A 24,837-nucleotide genomic window follows, 5' to 3' on the forward strand; every position below is an offset into this window, starting at 1 on the left:
CAAAGGAAAAGAACCTTCAAATTTGCAATGGGGAGGAGGAGCAAGAGGTTAGCAATGTGGAGGATGCTTCTGGACTGAGAGCTGAGTTCCTCTTCCCTCTGTCTCTTGGTCTGGAGGAGAACAAAAGGAGCTGGAGGCAACTTAGAGGAAGGATTTGTCCGTTGTGGCAGAGGTGTGGGGATTTCTCATTCAGATGAGGCCTTAAGGCTCAGGTAAGTCCATGGATTGCTTGAAGCCGTAGGTGGTGGCAGGGTGGTGAAAGAAGTCCATTCCCCTTTGCTGGGTGTGGTAGCTGCATCTTGATGTTTATAGCTTCTTCGTAAACCTATGTTGGGACATCTAAATGCAATTGCTTCTGGCAGTGTGGAGAGCTGATGCTACTTAATACTGCTTCGGAATTCAGAAGAGGAAGTGGAGAAGAATTAAATATGAAGTTCTGCTGCTGCACATAAAGTTATCAGAGATGCTCTAGTTTTGTCCTCAACTAACGTGTAATTGAGTTTTTCCTTTTGCTTTTTCTTTTTTGTTCATTGCTTGAAACAAATAAGCTCTCCCTTAAATGAGCTGTTTCCAGAAATCCTGTAAGCAGTGTGCTCATTGGAGGTGGGAAGAGGGGTATGTGCAAGGGTTTGGGAATGCACAATTGGGTATAAGGAGTGCAGTGGGAAAGAACAAATGAATTCTGACACTGTAAGTGAAGATTAAGCAGTGAAGAGAGTGCAGCTTCAGCTGGCAGTTGTTGCATGAACAGCTTGGATATTTCAATAATCAGTTTAAAGATGAGTTTATCAGACTCTTCAAGGTGTGTGGTTGTAGCTCAAAGCCATTGAAAGTCAAGAGAGATTATGACGGTGTGGAGTAAAAATGCATTAATGAGATCTCTACCATCCGTGTGAGGAGGAGACAGAGTTGGTGTTGTCAGGAGCAGTTTTCTGTTGCTTGTGATCCTTAACTCCTGTTCTAAACTAGGAGCAGAGAATGTTGTTTATCTGTAGAGAGCTCTGACTCTACCTGTAGCTGAACCACCTCTGGACTCTCCTGGTGGTCTGTGGCTCTGCAGTCCCATGAAAACATATATTTTCTTTCCCCTCCAGTTGAACAAAGTGGCCTGCAGCAGACAGACAGAGACAAGAGCTCATCCTTGCCCAGATGTGCTCCGGCTGGTGAATGTCACTCCCTCTTAAAGTCAGTGGGGCTGCAAGGAATGGCCCATGTGGCTGTGGTGTCCTGGCCGTCAGATAGAAATCTGCACAAGCTTCATGTTTCAGTGGGGTTGGACTACTGTGTTGTGTGTTTTTCAGTATTTCTACTTGGGCAAGTCCATAGACAATTGCCTTGAGAAGAATAGGCTCCCTTGGGAATCTCTGCCTGGGGATACCCAGAGGCTGTGCTGTCTGTGGCACTCCTCTGCCTGTAATTACAGGCGGCAACTCCGTCAGATGCTGCATTAAGAAATTAATCCTTATCTCCTACTTAATCAAAAACATCTTGTTAGAATGGTTGGTCCATTTTGGGGCTCTGTGGTGTGTGATCCCTCTCTGTGATTTCCAGCCCTCAGACTAGAAGGGATTCTGTCCCTTCTGATTTCTCCAGTGTGTAGCCAGTCTTCAGCTGAGATTTTTGGCATCTAGCAAGGGGCAGCCTCGACCTGGGCTAGAGTCACCTGTCCCACAGGCAATTACTGCAGCTGCTCTCCATTTCAGCACATAGGGAGGTTGAGACTTGACTTAGAGGGAGGAGTGGTGCTTTGAGATCCAAACCTCTGTCATGGCTGGATGTAGTAGTGGTATCAATATGGAACGTACTTGCCTGGGAGTGTTTTTTGTGTTCGTGCTTGCCTTTTTACTCTTTACTACTTTACCAGAGGTTGGCATGATCCTTCTGCTAGGAAGGTAAAGGTGCATTTGAAGAGCACCTCTTACTGAGACAGGAGTGAACAGCCAGACAATCTTCCATCCTGTTGTCTCATGAAAGAAAAAAAAAGTGTCTGTGTTATATTTCCCCTCTGGAATAACTTTGGTGCATTTGATATTATTCCATAATCTGTGTCTTTTTGTCTTACTACTTTCAGCAGATCAATGTAGCAGTCTGAGTTTTCAAATCTAGTGGGACAGCAGAAATAAAGACAGGTGGAAGGGAAGTTCAGGGGGGAAAAAATCCCAAAAGAAGGTACCACTTTTTCCTGAATTTAAAGGGCAGGAAGAAAATGCACTTGAAAAGGATGAAATGTCTCAATATATTTTATGTGGCTAGAGGATAAGGAAGAACACATGTGCACTTGCTGAATGTGTGCTGGGGGATGGCCTACAAAAGGTTTCTAAGAGCAGCAACATAAAATTAAGAAAAAGGGAAACTGTAAGCTGGAAAGAATAGAAATTCTCTTGAAGAGAGAGATTTAACAAGCTGTGGGTAATTTTCTCAAGGGAATGGATAAACTCTCCACTGCTGTTTTTTTTTAAATTTAACTGGACAAAACAGTAAGAAATATGCTCTAGGAACTAATCTTCTGTCAACTTGATGGATTAATGACCTAATTGGTCCTTTGGTTTCCTTCCATCTCTCATGCCTACTGTTCTGTGAGCAGCAGCTTCTAGTCATTAGGAATAAACTAGGTGAAAGGAATATGTTACTGGAAATATTCATTTACTTTCAAGGATTTGGTCATTTTCCAGACCTCTTGGCCATGATAAAGCTTTGGTGCTGTAGGAGATAGAATGGGTGTGGAGCTCAGAAGCTGCCAAACTAAAACTTGCTTTTTGCTTTCCCTATAAGGCCTTGAGTGGTTTCTGTCTCTTGGATAGAATATTTTTCTGAGACCTGGCTATTCTTTCAAAACCATGGCAATTCACTGTCTCTTCTACATCTGTAGCCTGTTGTGTTCCATCTTGCCCTCTCTGCAGGTTCCTTGGGGGTCCTCCAGGGCACAGATAGGCAGACAGATGGTTTTTTGCACCAGGTCTCATGGGTCTGAGCTACCTGGTGAGGCAAACCAGATGGGAAGCTTTGAAAACATGCTTTTCCCTTCCCCATGTGTTTCCCACCTTCCAAGTTTCCTGTGCTGCCTAACTTCCCAAATGTCCCACACGGAAATCAGATGCGTAATCAGGGAAAGAGGGAGGGCATGATGGCTGTATTTTGGTATTCTTGGTTCCTGGAAATTACCTCCTGTGCACTGGAGGAAACTTCAGGATGCTCAAGGTACTCGAGAGACCAGAACCTGCTGGTTCATTGAGAGAACATCAAGGTGGTTGGGAGTAAGCACAGCAAGATACACAGCTGGGGCTTCCACCTACCTCATTTCATCCCAGTAACAATGAAGATACCATTTTTTTCTTCCCATTCTCCTTGACTGTTTACTCTTTCCTTTGTCTTTTCCTGTACCATTTAGGATATGTGGACCATGGCTACATCTACTGTGCTGCTATGCTCAGGATTTCACGTACTGGGAGAACTGTCTTGCTCTAGCTTCCTTGTCATCTCTTTCCCTTTGTACATCTGCTGGTAAAACAACCTGGCAATAGATGAAACTTTAAATGCATTAGGCATTCATTTACATTTGAAGAGGGAAATAAAATATGCATGACTCACCATAATTCAGATTCACAGGCTGTTTCCACATTACGTTTCTGCAATCAAAATTTGACTTTTTAAAACAGTTTTAATGACTGTAGGTGGTGGTATTTTTTTTTTTTTTTAAGGTTTAAATGGTGGAGTTCTCAGGACATTCAGTGAACGCTTCCTCATTTGACAGAGGTGATCTCTGGATTTCATGATTTCTTTTCAGAGTCTTCAGGTGAGCTGTGAGCATCATCAGTCCCTCTAACCTGGGGTGGGGTTGCACAGACTCTGAGCCTTAGTTGGAATTGGTCCCAGGATGTTTTATGTTCCTGAACTCAGCTCAGTCCTAGCCTTTCTCTTATCTTATTTTCAATGGCTTCTTTTCTCAAACTGCTTACAGGTGTTGGTTCCTTGGCATGCAGACTTCATTTACTGCTTTTAAATTGCCCAAAACAACATTGGCAAATGCCACTTGAAGCTGCAGCTCCTATAACCCCCTTATGTTTTATCTTTCATTATTTCGGTGTTTACATTATTTGGTGCTGTTCAGTATCACCCAATTGTAAATTACCAGCAGGAAATGGCAGTGGAGTGGAACCAGTTCAGGCTAATCTTAAAATCATTGGTATAAAGAGCACAAACCTTATGCTGAAAGGAGATTTCTGCAGACTGTATGCTTAGCTTTCTCAGTGCAGCACAGGATTTCTGCATGTATGAGAAGGGATGTGATTGCACACGTGAAGACTAGTGCAGATCTCGGAGTCCTTTGAGAAAAGCAGTAGTGAAGTTTGTAGGTAGTGAAGATGTGCTGGAGGGAGATGAAGCTGGTGCAGGAGTGATCTGTTAATATCAAATGCCAGAAGATTAGAAGAATAAGTGTCTTCTGAAAAAAAAAGGACTAGAGTCACTTGAAGGGAAATGGCCACTGTGCTGTGTCTGTTTCCTTTGGCCCCTTGCACTTAATGAATGCCCTTGGAATAGCAGCTCTGCTACTGAATCGAAGTGAGTTGTGCACCATGCTGGTTAGTTTTGTGTGCCCTGTGGACAGAGAATGAAAATGCTAATGCCTGATTTATGTGTCAAGCCAGCACAGCTACATTACCTGGCTGAGCTGCACAGTGCACCTGTGGAATAGAGATTGCATCTCCCCAGGGTACAGTGCTTCTCACCCTGACCCCTCTGCTTTGCTGGGGTGGTTCCAGCTGCTCCTTCTGGAAGGGGAAGCATCCTGTGTGCTGCTTCAGTGATGCTCAAGAAGAGGGAGGAAAAACTCCCTGTGCTCAGCTGCTGACCAACAACCAGGATGCAGCATTATTAGTTGTGGATGTCCCTGGGCTGAAAGTATCCGCTGAACTGGGAATCCAGGGAGGTGACAGAAAGTCACTCTAGGCAAGTTTATAGCAATCATTTCCCCAATAATGTGAATATGGTAATTTTGGAGTTCATATTTTCTTTTGGAAGGTTGTACCATGTTTGTGGGTTTCCCTTCTGGATTCTGCTAACATCTGACTAAGCAGGGATGAGGAAGAGGAGATGTAAAGAGCCTAAATCAGAACTGTGAGCATAAGAGAGGGGGGACAGTTTGACTTGAAAATCAGATCATTTTTCTTTTCCTGGCTTTTGTATTTAGCTGTTCTCAGCAGCAGCCAAAGGCGGATCTTTTATGCTGGAGCTGGACTCTATTCTGAGCCTTCTACTGCTTCTGGGTCTGTGTGTGGGTGCTCCCTCTTGGAAATGCTTCTGGGACACGGCCAGCTGTGGGCTGAGTCTTCAAGCTGTGTAGGCTTGTGGTGCAGGGGCAATAGTACATGAGATACAAGCACATGGTGTGAGTACCATATGGATAATGGCTATTTATTAATATTCCCTGTTCTCTGGCTGCCATTTGACAAACACAACAGCTGGAATGCCCTATAAAGAAATTCAAATAACTTCTTGGAATGGAGACATTCACTAGTTCTGTGAAGATTTTGTAGAAGGCACATTACTTGCAAGGGTATGCTGTTTGCCACAGATCCTTATCTCTTAGAGTTTTATTTCTATTGTTGATTCATGTGAGGCTTAGGAAGGCCATGTGTAACCCAGCAGGTGGTTGTCAACTTTATCAGGATGGCAAGGTGTGGCAGCAGGATAAAAGTCAAGAATTATCTTCTGTATTGATTTAATGTAACCTCTATTCAGCAGAGAGCACAGTTAAATGCAGACACACAGCTCTTCTTGGCTGTGTGGTCCTTCTATTCCCTAACATGGGTGATAGTGAATAGGAATATAAATCCTAACTGCCAGGGTGCTTCCTCTTTTGAACCTGTGCCATTGTGTCATGTTCTTGAAAGTTCTTTTGTGTCTCAGTTAGAAATCCCAGTTTTGGGAGTTTTGTTCACCTGTAAATTAACAGGTTGCAGGAGAAGGGAATAGCTACAAAATGTCCTTTTTTTGTGTCATGAGATGTTCTCTGCTGTGCTCAGTCACCACCCAGGGTTAAGTGGTAGACTTGCTCCCAGCTGAGCTGAAATGGAACAGCACTGCACAGGGCATTTTAATCAAGCAGATGATCTTGGTATCAGTGTTGGGATGTTATGTTTTGAAGCTCCTCAGTTTTATTTCCTAATGCCTTTATCATGTCTGTTCCTGAAAAAGTGCTGTGGTGTGTTTGGAAGTGGCATGGTGCTTTTCGTGATCTTAAGTGTGCCTATTAAAACAAAAAAAGGCCATATTGAAAATCCATTTTCTCCTTGCAGGTCTTGAGCAATTTTGTAAGATATAATAAGATGAGCAATCTGGTTCTGGCAGTGAAAAGAACAGATGCCAAGCTATAATTTCCCTTACCAGAAAATGCTGTGGAGTCACTTTGTGTTGTAGAAAGAAGAATCTGTGTTATTAATAGAGGACAGTTAAAACTTGGAGTCCTGAGAGCACACACTTCATCTGGTCTGTGCCATATGGAGGATGGTAGGCAGGGACACATCCTGGCCTGCCAGGAGAGAGGCTACAACATCTTGGAGTGCATGAGGTTGTCCATACCCTGACTTAGCAGCAGAAACTGCTGGGTAACACATCTGCTAACACTAAGGGGTTGTGTTTCTGACTATAGGAACTATTTCTATATTTTTTTGAAGGCCAGCCTCCATGGAAAATGGCAAAGAAAAGCTGGCATTACCCAATTGCACCGAACTGGTAACTGTGGGGCCCTTTTCACACTTCTCAGATGAACAGATTCAAGAAATTGGCAAAAAAAAAGTCTTAAGAATGCTGAAATTTGCCTTTGTGAATATGTACTTTTTCTTATCTCCAGAAATATTCTGGGTGTGTTGTCATCCCCACCTCCTTGCCGAGGTCAGACACCAACAAGCTTCTGGAACAATACATCTGCCCACTTGTTCCACAGATACAGATGTGAAGCACTGGTGGTTGGTGCTGAGTCACAGGGGTAAATTCACACCTGAATTTACTATATTTTAATATATAGTATTAGCTAGCAAGGGCTAGCAAGCCCTAACTTGTTTAAGCAGTTTGCAACTTGTTCCCTATTCTGTCCAGCTTTCTTCTTATTATGATTGTGTTAAGTGTTGGGTCACAACTAACCTGTTTTTCTGCAGGCTGTCGCAGAGATAACATTGCACTCTCATCATCATCAGATTTGTTCATCTCCATTAACTGATGGGCTTATGCTTTTCTTTCCTCTCTTCTTTTAATGTATTTATAGAACCTCCTTTGTTGCCTTTATGTCCTTGTTAGTTGTAATTCAACTTGTGCCTTAGCCTTCCTGATTTATCCCTGCATGCTTACACTAGTCCTTTATACTTTTGAGTTGCTTGTCCTTGTTCCCACCTTCTATACAGGTGCTTTTTGATTGTTCAGCCTTTAAAGTGCTCCTAATGTAACCATATTGGTTTCAAGCTATGTTCACGAGCTTTGCTCTGTACCAGCATAGGCTGCTATTGTGCTTTAATTTTACAGTCCCTTTCAGCACTACCAGATCCCCTGCATTCCTCCCTACCTTAGATTATCTTCCCAAGAGACCATCCCTCACAGTTCTGAATGTGTTCAAGTCTGATGGTTTTTTTTTTAAGTCCACATTATGTCCTCATTCTCCTCATTCTCCTTTCCCTTCCTCTGCTGTCTTATGATCACTTTCATCTGCATTGCTTTCCACTTTTCAGTCCTTAACAGTTTCTCCTTATTGAAATCAAATCTAAATTCCCATTACTTACTATAGTTTATCTCAGCTTTTAAACAAAGACTTGTCACCATCACAAAGAACTTAGACTCTCTGTTTCATACTGTGCTGTTTTCAGTAACCAATATCCTCCAGAAAATGTGGTATTTCTGCTGTTTACCCAGAAAACACTCATCCCTGTGCTTCTCTCTGGATAATTCTCTTCTTCCCACTTTTTCTCGAACAAGACATCTGGAATAGGACCTGAAATTTCTTCTGTTTCTGAGTTTCAAGCAAGCATTTCTACCATGAAGTGCAGCACCCATTCCCTTTTTCTGTTGTTATTCCCCCAATTATGTGCATTTATAGATTCCCCCCTTTTTTTTTTTTTCCTTTGTTCTTATTTCTTATAGCATCATTTGAAGTAGGCAAAAATTCTGGAGTTAGAGACCAAGTAAGTAAAATCAGAATAGGAACCTTTATAATCGCAGCCAGAAATTGGTTTTTCCTTCACAGTGGGCTTTGAGCTACTGTGAAACATCGCTGCTCATTATTGGGATCTAATACAAAAGCGGGTAAACTAAAGCTGGTGTATTATAGCTTTGCTTTAAATGTTGTCTGCCCCTCTCCTTAACAGGCTTTATCAGAGAATGTATTTACTGTGTCATTTCAGGGCTCTCCTCTGATACTACTTAAAAATAATAGGATGAGAAGAAGTGGCCTTACATTGCACAGGTGAAGTTTAGATTGGATATTAGGAAAAATTTCTTCACAGAAAGGGTATGGAGCACTGGAAGAGGCTGCCCAGGAAAATGGTTTACCAGTTTGAGGTATTTGGAAGACATGAAGATGTAGTGCTTAGGAATGTGGTTTGGTGCTGGACTTGATGGTGTTTGTTTTACAGCTGGATTTGATCTTAAAGGTCTTTTCCAACCTAAATGACCCTGTTTCTTCAGAGCAGAGTTACCTGGCCAGAGTTACCTTCCCAGTTACCTGGGCATTAAGAGACCACATTAATTCTCATTTGTCTATCCCTCACAGGATCTGCAGTCTGGCCTCTCTTGGCTTTCTGTTAAAATAGTCATTCCCTTTCCCAGAGAAGGTGTATTTGCAAGCTTGGCTGGTCTCAGGAGACAGGGGTGCCACTGATTTAATAGCAGGAACAGGTAAATGTGGATGTGAAAGGGGACAAACATTTTCAGTAGTACCGATGCATAGTTAAATTAAGAAACAGTACAGTGATGCCTTTTCCTGGTCTTAAAATCAAGAGTCATACACGGTTAGAAGGGGAAAAGGGATTTTACCTTGGTATTTGTTTTAAGGACCCTTAGGTGCACATGTCCAGGTCGTATGCATTGAGATGCACCCCACTCCAGTGTGTGTGTCTCCCCTGAACATTGGGTATAACATTATAGGTTTTACTAATTAGCATATCTATCAAAGATTCCCCAATGAGAGGCTCAAGTGAGCTCCCCTCCCCAAGGACCCTTCCCCTGGATGGTTCTATCTTGGTTTACAGAATGTGTTCTGGAGAGACCGTGGGGTCTGGGGCACACTGATCCCCAGCTACGAAGCTTCTAAAATGTTTAGTCTCTTAGCTTGACAAACAAGTCCAAGAATGTAGGCAAAAAGCACTAAGAATGCAGAAGTTGTAAAAAGGTATAACAGGGGTATAAAAGAAAAGGCAAAAAATCATCATGGCATCAACAGATGCAAAGCAATACTTTTTATTGGACTTACAAACCTCTGCAATATTTGATATATCCATAAGTGATATCCACCATCACTGGACCTATTAGCTTGATCCCATTACTTTTGAAAGCCCCTTTTTTCTTTTTCTTTTCTTTTCTTTTTTTTCTGAATCCTTAGGCTGGGAGTATTAACTCTTTATATCAGATGCTGCCTCAGTCTTGCTAAGAAGTTGTTTGCCTAAAGTGAGGAAGAGAAATTTTTCCATTATAAGAAGCTTAAGAGATCATTTGCCTTTCATGTGAGTTGATTGATTCAGCAGTGCAGATCACAGATGGACAAATGATTTGACTACCAGCTGAGCTGGGATAGGAGTGGTAGGTTCAAGTTACTGCTCTGCTCTAGAGTTAATCCATTGCCAAAATCAGGGGTGTTCAAAAGCCTAACTGTGGAGAGGGGCTAGAGATGCAAGTGTTTGATCTGGATATCACAATCTCTGAAGTCCACTCTTGTTGAAGGCATATGTAAATACCTTTCTCTTTTGTCTGGAGCCTGGAAACTTTAAAGGTTCTTTAGTAATAAATGGCTGGGACACAGTTTGCCTAGAGAAGAAAACTCATGCGAGGTACAGGTTAATAACTAAAACGGGATAAATTAGCCTCCAAAGTGCATGTGAATGCCCTCATTCACACATAAAGTGGCCTTAGGTTAGAGGAAGGAGCAGCAGGGCTTTAAAACTTCCAGGACAATGGTATCCATTTGGGAATGTAAGGAACCCTAATTCATGTGTGCTATCACCATGCCACTTGCTAATCCACCTCATCTTTTCTGAGCATTCTCATGATGAAATGACCCACAGTTAAGTCTCTTAGGCAATTATGTGAGTGGAATCCTCACAAACACCGGTTTCTTTCACAAACACCGATGGCAACAAATACAGAGTATATTCTCCACAACTGTAACTGCTGTCAATATTTCCCATCTCTGTCAGCATTCCTGCCTAAGTCTCACTCCCCCCAGCTGTGCTATTCAACCATCTGTGCCAAGTGTCAAAGAATTCTTTGCATCCTGCCATATCTGTTTGTCTTTTCCACATCGACATATTTTGAGGCTCAGGCCCTGTCTCACAGGGACATCCTGGTGGTGCTGCATACCAAGGCAGACAGCTGCAGCAGTGGGTTGTGTAGATGTGGAGCTGAGGAGCAAGGCCTGTATATTGGACTGTTCCCAGGGAAAAAATAGCAGTGGATTGGTCTTCATATTGCCTTTTGCACCTTGGTAATTTTTCACCTACATGGGAACAGACAGATCAGCATCGAGCTCTAAAGGAAATAATTTGTTTCCTTAACAGATAATTATTGGGGAACCCTGTATCTTCACATGAAGTATAAGCCTGCTTCTGTGTGCAACAGGATAACCATCTGTCCTGGGGTCTTTAACCTCTAGATCTGACAGCACAAGGGCAAAACAGAAAAGCCTTCCTGTTAGAGCACAGGGATCAGAGGAAGCCTGTGTAATTACTAGCCATTAAATAAAGTATGCCCCTAAGTCTTCAAATGCCAAGGAACATGTATAATTAGCTGATAAATTGCAAATGAATAATTAGCCAGCAGCAAAAGCCAGAGGAGCAGAGGGATGCTATTCACCTTCCCTTTCTTCTTGCAGGGAAGAGCACTATGTACATTGCTTACTTTAGTGAAAAGTTGGTTATTGGGTTAAATGGCATGAGGACTGTCAGAATTGGGAGACAGCACTTCACAGGATGCCTGGCCCCAGGATTTGCTATCTTACGAACCACTGGTGTTATTTATATAGTTTGGAGATGAGTGGTGCTTGTACCCTCTGTTATTTCATGTGGGTTGTATTTGCACAGTCTGAGGGATGTGGAACAGAAGCTGCTGCTGAAGTACCTGGCAGTTGTTCTACCCTTGGAAATATCAGCCTCAGGATGTTTATAGGACTGGATTTTTGGGTCCAGATTTGTAGGATTGAGGCTAGATTTTCAACTGCCTGGTGCTGATACAATGCTGACGATACAAGGATTGCTCCAACATCCTGGCTTGCACCCCTTGTGATGATGGCAAGGAATGGAGCCTCATTCAGGTCACTGTGCTGAGCTACAGCACATCAGCTGAGCTGCAGTGACTGTCCTTGACTGCTGGATAAAAAAACCCAAAAAAACCAAAACCAAAAGGTATTCATTTTAATCTCCTTTCTTTGCAGTTTAAACTGTGCTAGATAATCTCACCATTTTGTGATGAGTCTCCATGGATGTTTAGAGTACTTCAGAAATGTCATCAATCAGATGCCTCTATGAGCTTCTCCTATTTTCATAATTACTGGATCTTTAAAAATAGTTTTCCTCTACACACATCAATATTTCTAGATTTGACAAAAGTTGGAATGAAACAAATAGAATCAGACTTAGGAGCTGAAATCAGATTTCTTTCAACTAACTCCCCAAATTGGGAATTTCCCTATCAAAGGGTGTATTGAAAGGTGTATTGATTGCTCTGAGTGCCTGAAAACCTCACTATGTTTAGTAATGTAATTCTGGGTCTAACGATCTGAAGCAGACTCATTGCACTCTGTTCAAGAAATGGGCTGTTGAATAGAAATACTTGTTTGCTTGCAGTATGTTACTCAGCCTTTAGATGTCTCCTGCTGCTGAGATCAGTTTGGAAAGGGCACTCTGTGGTTATCAACGAAAAGGGAATGGGAATTTTGCTGAAGCCTCTCTCTGTTCCTTTAATGGGTGACTTTATATGTGACATTCTCTTTGAGAAAATACCTAATTCCGTACACCATGGCAGCTAACAAGGGTAGGTAGTGATGCTTATAGCTCCCAAGTCAGTTTATGCATTTCTTCCCAAAGCAGCTTTTTTGAACTCTGAAGCTTATGATTAGGTCTAAATATAACATTTCAAGCAAAGTATATATGTGTTTCTAAAGTTTGAACCCATAGAAATTAATTCATGATCATAGAACAGCAAAGATGTTTTTAAACATTCGATTAATAGAAGGAGAAATAGCATTGGCATGCTGGAAGTGACTTTAGAAATACTCTTTTATAAGTACATACATAAAAATTATTTCATATGCATAAGCTTTTCCTCTCAAATAATCCCGCAGCATTTTGCAGATGGATGTACTAACTATAGCCAGTGAAAAATTGAACATTAAAATGCAACCTGAGAAGTGCTAAGATTCAGAAAATTTGCAGATTTTGAGAAAACTGAAGGCTTGCTCCAGAGATTGTTTTTATATGCTGGGTTTTATCTTCCTGTCTCTCTGATTTGTATAAAACTGTCCCCACCAAAGATGCAATTTTTTTCCTTACAAAAATTTTTTTGAGAATCTGTTGTGTTTTGCATGTTTTTTTCCTTTCCCCTCCCCCAAAAATACACTCAGCATGAGCTGATGTAAATCTGATGGTGTTGAATATGGCAGTGATTCCACCACACAGCTTTAACTTTGGGAGCCAGGGGTATGAAATAGCAAGTCAAAATCAGAGGAAACTTAGGAGAGCTGTGGTTCAGGGTTGAAATCTGTTTGTGAGAAGAAGGCTTATACCCTGCTTCTTTCAATCAGTGCACTGCTGTTTTGATTATCAGGATTAATGATCTTGACTTTTGGCTCTCAATCAAAGAACTGTGTCTCCAGTGCAATTCATTTCTCCTACTGAATAGTTGGTTTAGAAACCATTAAACAACCTCCAGGATCTCCAGTGTTGCTAGAAGCAGCTATGGTTGAAGCTGTAGATAGTTTCTGGTTGGAGTTGATTAGGTCATTTCTTCATCCCACTGCACTTCTGGAAAATTCAAAAGCTTCCTTGTTGAGAACTTTCTGGAGATATTGGTGTCAGAACGACCAGTGGAACCTGGTGGAAGGAGATGTGTGAAATAGGCAGACAACAAAGCTGCACCCTGCAAATCATTGCAGAATGTTTGACCAGAGCCTGTGAGGCTGTGAAGAAAACTTGTTTTGAGATTCCAGTCTTCACTGGAAGTATAAAAAGTTGGAAATCTTGCAGGAGGAACAGTTCTTTAAAGAAATCTGACCTAACTTTTCCCTCCAAAAGCTTTGGAAGCAGATGTGTTTCTAAACAATTTGAAAGACATGATTTGTATCACCCTTAGGAAAAACTAAGATCTATTTGGATTAGTTTAGATCAAAGTGGCCATTCCTGAGGATATAGAAATAGATTAGACAAGGTCATTTGCTAACTGTATCTTCTGTAATTCTTTGATTATATCTCATTTCATACTCTATCCTGGGATGTGAAGGCATTGGATTATTTGGAACTTCTCCCAATGATTTTTTGCTCACTTGTGTGATGGGAAGGTTTGTACCAAGAGGCTGGACCATGTTATGTTGAGGTGTTAATGAGCTGACCTCTACAGAAGACACGATACATGGTACATTACACTGATGAACTTATGCCTAATTTTTAATTTGTATGATTTATTAGGGCTTAATTTTAGACCAATCTAAAGATGCTAAATCTATATGCTAATTTTTAATTGCACAGGCAGAGATGAAAATGCTTACATATTTAAAGAGTAGCTGAGTTAACTCATCCTACTTCTCAAGGCAGTTTGATCTTTTCTGTCAGGTAATACTGCCTTCCTGGTGCCTTTGACTATGCTGGAAAACTATTATTGTTTCATTTGCTGAGAAGATCTTTGCACAATACATGTGGAGAGAGGGAAGACTTCATGCTTAGAAAACCTTTGTATTAAAAAATCACAGTTTTATTTACTCTTAAGGATTTCCAGCATTCTCAGCCCAAGGCTCCTGTGATCATGGAGTAAATGAGATTTTCTGATATTCATAGTCAGGAAAAGTCAGGGAATTAAAAGTGAAGTTGGAACTGTATTATTCTCTGAAGTCATAAAAATGAAAAGCACTAGGTGTCTTTTATGATTTCACTCTGAGATCATGACACCAAATGATTGCATAAATGAAGTGCCAGGACAACCAGGTGCTTGATGGATACTGTGAGCTCCGTCGGGCCAACAGGATTGCTTCTTCTTTAGTGTCATTTAGGAGTGAGAACGAGTGTAAATGGTTTTGCCACTGGTTTCCTCTGTGATGCTTTATTAGTAACCTAAGCTTTCCTTCTGTAATCTCCTAGCATGTTGAGAATTGAAATAATTCTTTGTGTCTCAGATCTTTGGATATAAACCAGAGGTTTGGGCTCAGATCTTGACCACATCCATAAATATTCTATATTGCTTCCTTGGAGTAAAATCTACTGTTGGTAGACTACTGTCCTCCTTCAAAACAGTGGTCAGAAAATTACCACTAAACAAGCTCTGTTAGTTCTGGTCTCTTCAGGATCAAATTTCATTCTGGACAGGAACAAACTTTGTTGCTTTCAACTAGAGAGTCATAACCTAGTTGAATTTTAGCAAGCAATAGGATTGCCTGAGGAGCAAAGAGAAAGGATGTGGAAATTTTGGTGTTACCTTTGTGCATTGAGTAATGCATTGATTCTGTCCTTAAAAGAAAGCACTTCAGAGTCTGACTTGTGGGAAGGTGTAAATAATTACAAGAGGATTAGGTTGCTCCTGAACTGATTCAAGAATGCCTGGCAGCCACAGGCACTTTGAATGGAAGCACAAGCAGCTTATAGACAAGTGTCAGGACACTAAGGAGTATTTGTGTGTGCAGATATGCCAACAACAGACTCCAGAACCTGATGGGGGCAGAGTCCCTTATTTTGTAGGTAATGCTCTACAGGTGTTTGAAGGTCAGATAATACTTAAACCAGTAGTGAGAGAAGGACTGGGCTCTAAACATCCATCCTCGCATAGATCTCAAATTCTGAAGCATGGGAGAGAGTAGATTTCATCTTGGTCTTATCTTGCTCCATTTTGTGCCACAGCTAGTGGCACAAATGGTTTCCATAATGTATCTTGATTTGGTCATATACCACTTCACAGGATTCAGGTCTCTTAATCTCATTTTCTCACTGGCAGAAAATCACATATTATCATTTTGTTCCTCTTTCCCTTATCTCTCTAGGAGTAGGGACAGACAGGCAAGCCTTAATTGAGCTCAGCCTATGGTTGCTATAACTTGTCTTATGACTACTTTCCGTTTCCATCCTGGCTTGAGGATCTCAGAGCTGGCAGTAAGCAAAAGGTAAGGATGAAAGTCCTTGAAAGACTGAAATGGCTTCTTGTCAGTCCACACTAGATTGCCCTTTAGAGTTAGATTTCATGAGGAAAGCAGGCTGAGGCCTCCAAAGTATTAATCTAAGCCATTGCCATGTTTAGGGAAGATGAATCTCTGCAAATGGTTCTGCTGGGGACTGAGAAACCAGATGCAGGTCCCACAGTGCAGCATAGATGCTCTCTGCTGTTTGCTGCCACAGCAGTTCACAGGGATGGCCCTTCATGGCCTGACCTCCAGGAAGACACTAACAAGACAGAAAAGCACTGTACCAAGACCTATTAGACAGAGCCCAAAGTTCCAGCAGCCAGAAAGAGGAGGTTGCTCATCTTTGCATTGCAGTGAATCTCTCTGCAGAGACTCACATTACAAGAAAAGCTCTGGGAAAGAGTCTCAGTGGCTTCAAATGCCAGGCTTCCATGGAGTTCCTTAAAGTGCTTTCAAAGCAAGCTGTCTTAGGCTATTTCATCAGTGCCCATCAGCCCAGAGGAAGCTTCTGGAGAAAGATTTCTGCCCGAATTGCTGCCTTTGTTAGACTCCTGGTTTCAAAAGTTTTGTAAGAATGTCCTTGGAAGGCCCTTCTGGAGACAAAGGGGTTTAAAATTTCCAAGAAGAATGTAGATACTTGTAAATGAAAAAATTACCAAAGACTTCAGATAGCTCATGTGACTGGACCCTATAAATACACTTTCTATCAAGCCCCTGTTATGGCAACAGTCCATCACATATTTGCCTTCATGGATTTCTGAGGCTATTCTGGAGCTTGGTGGGAACCCATCTGATGTTTGGATCCCTTCTTAGAGACTGCAGTGACTTGTTTTGTGTTCACAGACTTCTGACTGTTACTAATGGCCAAACAGCAGGGAGACAAGACCAGAACAGTGAGGAGGGTGCAGAGGAAAGGTCTTTCACTCCATATTCCTGAGGTTGTCTTAATTAAGGCATAAAGAGCAAGCAGGGTTTTTTCCTTTTATGCACTGAAAACAACTGCTTGTGCATGTCAAAAACATTTCATTCCCTTCGTGGCCTTCTCTGTGTATTGATTTACTCAATTAGTAGTGCATGGCATGTTTTTCTTTTAAACAAAACGGTGTGGGACTTTTGACATTTAAAGGATTGGACAATGCACAGGAAACTCACAAGCTGTTAGAAACAGTCTTTGGTACAGAGATTCCTGGGTCTCTTTTCACCCAATACTTACAGCTTCTACAAAGCAGAAAGTACTTCACCTGTCTTGTCTTTGCAAAGTATTTATGCCAATAGAGACATACTTTGTTACCTGTAATTGTTAAGACCCTTATAATGCCACTGGTTGCAAGAAAAATAGTGAATTATATAAAGAAAGAAACCAAAACCAAACAACTTTAGTTGTTTTGTTTCTGAAGTGTTGACATCAAATACCAGACATCAAATGGAGTGAAAGTAAGTCCCTAATGTCTTGTTTTTTTGAAAAGGTATAATGATCTCTCCCTCTCTGACAGACTGTTTTTGGTCACATTCAAAGCTCTGTTTCCTTTGTTCCTGGTAATGGGAGGATGTGCCCCTGAAATGTGTCTGTATGGAGCAAGGCTGGAGTTTGAACTGAATGTTTTAAGATGGATAATCAAACATTTGTGCTGCTGTGTTCTTCCCACTCTGCCAGATGTGAGCCAGAGACAGTGCTTGATCAGAGCACAGAGACTGAGGTCTGGCCTCCTTGCTGATTTACTGATGGCACAGACATATTGACTCGACTGTACTATCACTTCATGCTTCACTTTTGTCTTGCAATGTTGGACTGCAATTGGCCAGTTCTTCAGCCAGATTCTAGAGGAGCTTTCTGGGCTCTTGTGTTTCATTTTCACTGCTCAGAGCTTGAGGTTGTATAGGATTAATATGGCTTCTAACTGGAATGGACAAAACATTTAAAGAAGCTATAAAAATGTTGGTAACTCATTTTTCCTGTTTACTATGTTTTCCTGCTGTATAGGTTGCTCAGTTGGGAACTCATGTTAGTGGAGGAATGGAACCTGGATATTTCTGCTCGGAAGTGGAGGGGTCTCTGTCAGATTAAAGCAAACCTGAAAGGAGCTATTGGCAATGTATGAGGGTTGGGATATTGCTGGCTGTAGGAAACTGTGCTAACACTTGTCAGCTTGGCATAACTCAGTAAGGCTGGCCATGTGCAGTTAAAAATCTATGTAACTGGCTAAACAAATTTTGCCTCAAGGTTAAAATGCCAAACTCCAGTAGAATTTAAATATATCTTCACTGGCGTCTTAGAAAATCCCATCATCAGTGACCTGCTGGGTAGCTTTCTCTTATTGTACATTGTTTTACCTGCCCTTTTGCTTTAATTTTTTGAAATTAACTGGGCTGATGCTCATCAGGAATTACATGTCCCATTTCTTGACACAGACAAGTGATTTAAACATTTTCTCTGAAAGAGGTGGGAGGGGGAAATTCCATTTTAAAATTTCATAAAAAGAAAAATATATGTGTTAGGGGGATTTAGCTAGGCCAATTTGAGTCCTGTAAGTCTCATGAAATGCTTATTATTTCAGGTTGGTCTGTATGTGGATTTTAGTAAACACTGACTGTTTAGTCAGTATCTGAGGCTGTAAAGATTGTTTAGGTTAGGTGAAAAAAGTTCTGGAGGGACTAAACACTTTCCTGATATAATTGGGTTCACCCAGTGACTGTTGGCAAGCCTTTCTTTCAGTTTGTCTGCCCCCAGAAGTCCCGTTGTTTTGAAATACGTACTCACTTGTACATAGAGCATGAGTAAACAGTCAGTGTAGTCTGACAGTCATGATTTCCTTACCTTTCTCTAAAAGGGAAGCTTCATTGTTCCCTCATTCTACCCAAATGGAAGAAGTCGACCAAACCAGTCCCCTGGAAAGTGGTGTGAGCACCTGCAAATCAGAACAAGGTAGCAGTGAGACAGAAGATCTCAAATACAGCCCTGTTTGGACTTTGGCAAGAAGAACATGAATTTATTTCTAAGGCTGTTTCTTTAGGCAGCATATAAACAACATTTTTTCTCTTCACACTCAAAATACTCTGCCTCATCCATTTTTTTTCTGTACCCTTGCTTTTTGTCACAGTGTGCTGAGTAACATGGTCCCCAGAAGAACATGGGACAGACTTCTATTGTCATACCAGCTGTGAAGGACCCTAGAGATTAAATTATACAGTTAGAGCTGTTGCTGACAGCTCATTGATTTCTGACAGCTTTGCTCAGGAGAGGAATGAATTTATTGAGATGTATTAAACTCTCCATCCCTACCTTGGAAAGGGGGTCCTCTTACAGCTGCAGAAAGTGCTGAAAAGAGGGTGTACAGTGTCTGAGAGAGATACTTGCCCCAGCTGCCCATCTGATAGTAGCAGAGTTGCCTGGCTGGGTTTTCCTTGTTCTGCTCAAGGGAGTTCCCTTGTGAAGCTGAGTGCCAGCAGCCACCAGTTTGAAGAAGGGCTGAAATCCTCTACCTGCCCCTGCTAGGGTGCTCATAGCAGGACCCTGGTCTGCATGCAGGATTAAGGTGGCTTTGGGCAGCTGACAAGGGGTGTATCCTAAACAGCTGTAACTATTTGAGAGTCTCTGGGTCTATCTGAGGTATGACATGAGGATGCAGCCCACACATCTGAGGGCATTTCTTGCCTGGTGAATATTCCAAACATGGTAATTTCATATGGAAGCCTGTGAACCTCCTCACCAGAGCAAGTTCTGCTCTAAAAACAAAACTGTCCCGTCTTTAACTGGCAGATCTGATAGAACACAATGACCCTGGTGCTCTTGGGAAGCTTCACTCAATCATAGTTGCTCAAGGCAACAATTCATTCACTCTGCAGCATAATTGCCCTATTTCAAGGCTAGAGCCACCTTCCCTTGGGACAGGTTTCACCTTTGCTCAGCTAAGCATGTGTAGGAGTGATCCACAGGAGCACATGGAAAGCAGTTTAAAGCAGCAAATTCCCTGCTGCTTTCAGAAGCTGTTAAATCAGGCATCTCTGGAGTGAAGAGAGGGTACAATGCAATAAATTGTCCCATTTTGAATAGTTTTTTCTGTTGTGAGCTGACATGGCTATTTTCCTCCAATGCTAAATTCTTCCAATATAAATTTTTCAACAAGGATTTTCTTTTTTCTTAACAGCAGTGGAAGAAAAAAAAGCCAAGATAAAGGTGGGAATTTTGATGAATATGCTATGTATTTGTAGTCTGGCATTTCCTCTAACTCAATAAATATATAATAATAAAAACAAGATGTTTGGATACAGACGACTGATATTTTTACCACTTGTTTGGCACTGATTGATGGAAAGACTGTGTCTGATTGTTCTGTCTTGAATGACAGAAATAGGTCATGAGACTGAGTGAAGTTAATAAATGATAAAGGATACTGGTCCAGATTCTGCATGTCTCTTACACAGCAAGAATTTTAATTCAGGCAGTAAACATCTCCCTCTGATTTGCCTTTGCAGTGGGCTGTGCTGATGTGTGACCTACAGAATGAGGCAGCTCATGCTATAGAAATGAAGGCCTTTGTTCTGGTGTCTCCAGTAATGTCCAGTGGAAGTGGTCCTTAGACACTGCTATGGTGCACTTCCAAGTGATTAAAAGTTTCTTCATTAGTTTAGGGCTTCAGCATCTGTCCAAACCATGGTTTGGTTGACATTCTGCTTGCCCTTAATCCTTCATGATGTCAAGTTAACCAGGCCTGGCTAAACACCTTCAGTTAAAACACTTGGCTTCCTCAGCCTTGTCTTGCTACTTACCACACATACAGTGAAGCCACAGAGATGATTTTATGCATGACCTGGTGGGTTTGATTGGCTTGATTTTCTGGAGACCTTGAAATACTTTCAACAGCATTATTTAGCTCTTTCTGATATGTATAACTGTTTCTGTTGGGTTTAGGAGAGATACTCCAAATAATTTGAGAACAGCCATTCATGGAGGACCAGTTTTGGACTGGTTTTTATTGTTCATTTGTGATTAATGGATAAACACAATCTGTAAGTTGAGTACACCCTCTGTGCTACTTCTAGAAGTCTGTAGAAATAATCTCCTGGACTTCTTGTTTGACCTATTTTACATAGAATTCCAGGGCAGTGTAACAGATATTAAACCAATAAAGATATGTGCAAATAGAATAGCATAAATTTCTCCCAACTCTAATGAAAAAGAGAATACTCTTTCAGACTTTTAAGTTTATGTTTTGCTAGCTGATAGCACTTATTACAGAGGTCTCTCTGCTCTAAAATTGGACAGAGATATTTTCTTTCAATTGAGTAATGCTTGAAGTTTCCATTTGTTAAACAGTTCATTAACAATTTCTTAAAACTAAATGGTTATTAAAATGTTATCTTCCTCTCCATCAGATCAATAGGACCTTCTCCAGAGGGTGTTCAGCCAGCTGTAACAAACAATGTTCATATTTATACTGGGCCTGTGCTGTTCATGGCTCATTTATGGTTTGCTAGTGGTTAAATGTCCACAACAAAGATGACAATTAAAATGTGACTTCTCTCTTGTGCCTGACCAGTCTGTCGGTGTCCTGTTATGATGACTCCACTGAACCCGAGTGTGGCTTGACTAACTTGTTCAGGGGCGTGTGCCAACAGTTTAAGAGAGTTGAATCCTCTATTATAATCTAGGAAGAGATGCCCCTCCTGGCTCTCCCTGCTTTTAGATGAATGTCATCTGCTGCTGGCAACTGCATTTAAACTGAATTTAAAGCAATACAGAGCCAAGCTCAAATCACCAATGAAAGTTGCTCGAGGGGATCATTCGGTATGCACTGGATATGATTCTTACCCAGTAGGATCCCTGTGTGGGAGAAAAACAGTTTCAGCCCACTAATTAATCCCAGAAGTCACAATGGAGTCCTCCCTGGCTTCTCCTCATCCTTAATTCACCATGGTACTATTTCTTTCCATTCAGGTGGAGCCTGAGTGACTCCAGTCATACATACCTTTATTACTGATTGCTGTAAAAGTCTCTTGCTTTGCTCTTAAAAATATAGTCATTGAAATATAGAGCACATGCTCAGTGAAGGGTGGTCGTACCTTGGAGGCAGGTAACTCTGAGATGGAGGTGTGTGAGAACCAAGTTCATCTGAGGAGAGCTATTTTGCCACAGTTGCTGGTTCAGCAGCAAGATATCTCCTGTCTCCTTTGGTTGACAGCTGCTGTGTGAATTTATCAGCTACGTGGTACCATCCACTTCCCACCCCTGCAAGGATTACAGCAGAGCCTGGCTGCCATGTCTCCACCTGCTCCCACCTTCATTTCTTCCCTCTTAGTCTGTACACAAGGTTGCAGGCTGTGTTGTGTGGGAATCATTGTGGAATACATTTTGTACATGCCAACTGCATTCCATCTTATAATTTCTGTACTAACTTCTGCTGGAATGTTGAATAATATAACTTCCCAGTTTTCTCTAATTTTACTCACAATCATCATCCCACACAGGGATAATTGTACTAATTAACACTTTTTAGTATAAAGAAAACATTACTTGAGAACTAAGGATTGTTATAATAAATTTCCTGGAACATTAAGTAATTTGTTTCTCACAGAGTTGTTTTTCTCTGTACTCCTGGTTTCAATCACCATATACTCAAGTCCATCAACATCTTGCAATATAGCAGAGGGATTAGCTTGAAAACTCCTAACTACCTGTTAGTGGAAAGACAGGGACAAAATTAAAGCCCTTCAGTAGCTTATCATTCATCATTGTTTTGATTTTAGATGCCACACTAGAACTTCAAGATTTTTTCAGTGCTGGAGGGAGTACTGTGAACCAGGCCCACGTGACCTGTTTACAGGAAACCAATATTACTACAAGGAGGAGAAACTTGACCTCTCAAGTCCTTGACTGGGCTAATGACTGGGACCCTGCACCCATTTGTGTCAGCAAACAGCTTTGGTTCTTGTTTTCTGTCTTATAGATAAGAGATTCACAAAGCAGAAGTAATTGCCCTGAAACACTTGAGACATCAGTGGCAGAGCTGGCATCAGCTGCAAGCCACAGAGAGCTTTTGATGCAAGATGTTGCCTTGGTGTTTTTAAACACATTCAATTAAAACTGTCTGAGCTGTGTACACCTTTCTCTTTTGTCTCAATTATGTGCAGCTTTCCTCTGTTACCTGCTACATGAATTGCCAGCCTGGCCTCTCCCAGAAGCCGCTCTATCTGGAGGATGAAGCTTTTAAAACAACAACCCACCATCACCACACCATCTACAACAAACCCAACGCCCCAAACCTAAAAACAAAACAAGCCAAAACCCCAAACTGTAAATTCATGTCTGCAATACTGCAATGATAGCTGTCCACTTGCCTTCTAGATTCACAAACCAAGTAGGTTTTATTGAGAAGCCCAAGTGTGTTTTTATGTATCCTCATTCCTCTCTGTACCCAAACCTCAGGCTGAAGTTGCACCTTTGAGATCACTATCTCAGAAGTTGTCTTAACTTTCAAGAAATTGCACCAGGAGCATCAAAATATATGAAGACTGCTTTCCAGCATGGCTGTTGACTCCTTTTCTGTCTCTCTTCCATCCATAAGACTGGGGTAGGGAGAGAAAGGGCTGAGTTTTCTGATGTCTAACAGAAAAACATTTTGCAGGAAGAGACATTAATTTGGGGGTCTCTTTTCTATCCAATTACTTGTACTGAAACTCTTTTGAGGAAGTTCATGTCTCTGAAGCCTCCCTTGGTTCATGAAACTGGTTTGAAAATGACCAGTTAATTAAAAAAAATAGGATGGGTGGAATGGGCAGGCACTCCCAAAGGGATTTCCAAATTGTAATGAGCATGTCAGAGGGCATATAGATCTGTGAATTAATATGAAACTGTACTGCCTGCAGTAAGATTTGCTGCAGAGATTACTTTCAGAAATAGGAAATTTTCTTCTGCAGATATATAGATATTGGGCTGTACACTGAGCATGGAGATACTGGGGTTTAGTGTAGCTGCCTTCGCTTGATGTTTGGGTTGCTGCAATGCATCTTCTGCAGAGGTGTTAGAATAAATTAAACTGAATTCCTCAGGGGTTGTGCTTGCTGGGATGACATGAAAGTCAACCCTGGCTGTTGTCCCAGGAGACATATGGGGAGAAGATTTGTCTGTATGATTTTACTGGTTTACTTTGAATTAAGCACTCAAACTCAGTTCACTTTGCTAAAAGCAGAATGTGTTGCAGCACTGCTATAACTTCAGAGTTAAAAGTTAAAACAGGTGAGCTCTCAATACTGATTAATTGAGAGGTCCCTTCTCTGCCAGAGGGGTTCTAACTGGACTGTTGGACCGACCTTCTACCCTTGTAGTAGCGCACCAGACAGTCTGGAGTTTGCTTTTGAAATCAGTATTGCTTGAAATGGTGGAAGGGTAGGAGATGGAACTGACCTAGTGGAAATGTGTTACTCACATTACTCACGTGATTACTCCCTTTCCTTAAAGATAGGACTTTGTCATGGTCAAAGTAGTGTGTTAATTCAACCGGGGCACTGTGTACATGACAAGAGCACTGGCTTTGGTGCTATTTATAGACTGCTTCCAATGTTTGGTGGATGTAATGAAAGTGAGGGCCAGCATCTCCCAAAAATTTGGCCCTGATAGTGTTTTAAGAGGTGCTTGTGGTTCAGCACCAGGTGTCATTATAAGAGTTTAATGAATCCCTATATATTTACTTTACAGCTGACACCCAAGAAGGAACAGGCTGTGCACATAATCAACTCATGGGTTTTGAAGAGTTGTTAAAAAAAAAAGAAGTCAGTGTTTGGTTCTTGGGGTTCTTGTATAGGGGAAGAGAGGGACTTCTCACTTGTCTTTGGAGAACAGTTTCTCCAAATTCTCAGTGTTTCCCATTCCCTGCTCACCCAGTTGGGGAATGAGTTAAGCTTGTGTTACCTAGTTATCATTTTCAAAAATATTTTTCTCCTCGTCTGTGTTATTTTAATGAGGAGAATTTCAATTGTTTCATCATTGCTTTGTACTGATACAACTGTTAATCAGGTGTTAACCAGGGGAACTAGCTCATCACTTTCCTCACATATCTTTATCTTGCAGGATAAGCAGCCACATTTGTGTTTTCTGATTGCTCCAAATTTCCTGTCGAAGACTTCTCCCCCAGCCAATTTTTTTTCTGTTTTTACCTATGTGACTGCTTGTTTTCTTTATTAAATTTTGTGTTTAATGGGAGTTCTTTTATTAGCAGCACTGAAAATTGGGCTGCTTTACCCTAGGGTTAGGGACAGAATTCATTAAAAAT

General features: G+C 41.4%; 1 long non-coding RNA gene across 2 annotated transcripts; it reads left to right on the forward strand.

Moving 5' to 3' along the window:
• Window positions 1–62: 62 nt before the first annotated feature.
• LOC138112616 (uncharacterized) lies at window positions 63–23,090 on the forward strand. Of its 2 annotated transcripts, XR_011151780.1 has the most exons (3): window positions 63–212; window positions 3,699–3,793; window positions 22,700–23,090. It is a non-coding gene; the product is annotated as an uncharacterized lncRNA (long non-coding RNA). The 2 variants fall into 2 exon arrangements; XR_011151779.1 differs by lacking the exon at window positions 3,699–3,793.
• Window positions 23,091–24,837: the final 1,747 nt, after the last annotated feature.

This window comes from Aphelocoma coerulescens, chromosome 6 (genome assembly GCF_041296385.1).
Source record: "Aphelocoma coerulescens isolate FSJ_1873_10779 chromosome 6, UR_Acoe_1.0, whole genome shotgun sequence".
In the NCBI taxonomy this organism is placed as follows: Eukaryota; Metazoa; Chordata; class Aves; order Passeriformes; family Corvidae; genus Aphelocoma; species Aphelocoma coerulescens.